This window comes from Sinocyclocheilus grahami, unplaced genomic scaffold, assembly GCF_001515645.1.
Source record: "Sinocyclocheilus grahami isolate Dianchi unplaced genomic scaffold, SAMN03320097.WGS_v1.1 scaffold654.1, whole genome shotgun sequence".
NCBI classification, from domain to species: domain Eukaryota; kingdom Metazoa; phylum Chordata; class Actinopteri; order Cypriniformes; family Cyprinidae; genus Sinocyclocheilus; species Sinocyclocheilus grahami.
The window spans coordinates 1,535,234-1,537,240 of record NW_015505833.1 but is presented as its reverse complement, the minus strand read 5'-3'; positions in this window follow the sequence as shown (position 1 = coordinate 1,537,240).

Genomic DNA, 2,007 nt, shown 5'->3' with positions numbered 1-2,007 from the left:
GCTCAGTGGCTCCGCCCTCTTCCGAATCAGCCACAACATTACGCGCACAGACCGGAGACTGAACTCACTGACACTGCGCACACAACACAGCCCTGAGCCATAGCTTGACGACAGATATCGATTAACAGCCGACATAGAAAGTCAATTTTAAGCTATCAATTATTCATGGGCAGGATTCGTTCATTCATATTGACGTATTGCCTATTTCATGTTGTTTTGTTTCTTAATATGTATAAGTGCTTGTCAGAATGCAGTCTGATATGAACATATCCAGATTTGTTTTCTAACTCAAAGCAGAATGCGTTTTTATTTCTAAGGATCCCTTGTCGACATGCAAAAATGAAAAATACACACCAGCGTGTAGCTTTAAAACGAAGTTTGTCTTGTACACTGGAATGAGGTCAGAGCCAAAGCTCCTCATTGCACGCGCTGATTATTATTAGATTCCTTTTTGCGCCAATGAAAAGAGAGTGGGCGTGTTTTTGGCTCGGGGAAGGCTAGAGACAGCCGCTGATTGGCCGGTCGCCGTCGCTATTATACCATTGGAAACGGATAAAGCCGCATGAGGCAGAGAATAGAAGTGTGTTGAAACTTACAGACTGCTTTTAAGAGACGAACACTTGTGCTAGCATTGCATCCTGGTTCCCCCGCATGGTTTGAAGGGGAAGGATATGCAGAAGGAGTCAGATATCTTCCGAAACTTGAACAGAGCGTTGCTGCGTCGCAGCGCACACACTAACACTGAGCCCTCGCACAGCTGCGCTCATACACACACTTTCAACTGCTCATCGACTGTTACAGCTTTATTACTGGATGCACGGACACTGTGGACATCGGACACTGTATCAGCTCCGTGAACTGTATGATAAAGCCCCGAAACAGAACTTTAGACATCTGAGGAAGAACACTGAACACAAGGGATAACAGACAATTGTTTGTTTGTAAAATAAGCCACAGTGTGAAGGCTCCCGCCCGGCAACGCGCTGAAAAACAAAAGCTACGATGCTTCGGCGAACCGCGGACGGGATGGAGAGTGAAGCCGCGCGTCAGACGCTTTGTCGCGGCAGGGCCGGAGTCACTTCCCCGCGCTCGGAGCGAGACTAGAGGAAGAAATCCAGCAGGAGTGCTGGAGAAAACACTCTGAACTGGACACCTGTGATTGATTTGCACGTACATGAAGGCGGGCTTTCGCCGTCTGTTTAATCATTTTGACTTCAAAAGAGACGTTTATGAACTTTAAGCATTGTGGACTTGACTGTTTAAAGAGGTACTGAAACACAGGCTGGTTTTCAGCACGGCGGATTTATTAATAAGGTGGGTTGACAAAAGGCAAGCCGTTTTTACATAAAGAAACAGGAAAACCGAAGCATGTTCTGTGTCCTCTCTTGTATTGAGATTTCTGTAAGACTGTCGAACAGTTAAACTAGCGTTAGGGGGATGTAATGGATAGATGGCGCTATGTCTGATTTCTTACTCAAAGAAACAATCACCAGCTGTTTTCTTTCTTAACTTCAGGATTCAGACACAAACTCAACTCTGTGCTGGACTTTATACACTACTCTACAATTCAGGACCAAAACGCTTACTTTTCCGAAGCTGTTGAGAAATACTGTTCATTTCGTCATGGCTGTTTCTATTCTGACATTTTTATACATGGATGTATTTCTATACTGGCCAACAGTTCGTCTTATTTTCATCTGTCTGTCTGTCTCCTTCTCCGAAGAAGGGCTAGAGTTTTAACCTTTGTTTTTTATATTTAAATGTAGACTTTTGACACTTAAAGAGAGGAAACGTTTGATTATTTTCTCAGTGTATTTTTGTACAAATATATATAAATAGGAGGGGGAGGGGAGGGGGTCTAATTTGAAGAGCCAGGTGCATCGGTGTCTGAATCGAGCTCCTGTTTCATGTTTACAGTCTCAATCTGCAGGCGTCTTAAAGACACACACACACACACTCACTCACAGATACACACACTGACACACACTCTCACTCACTCACTCTCTC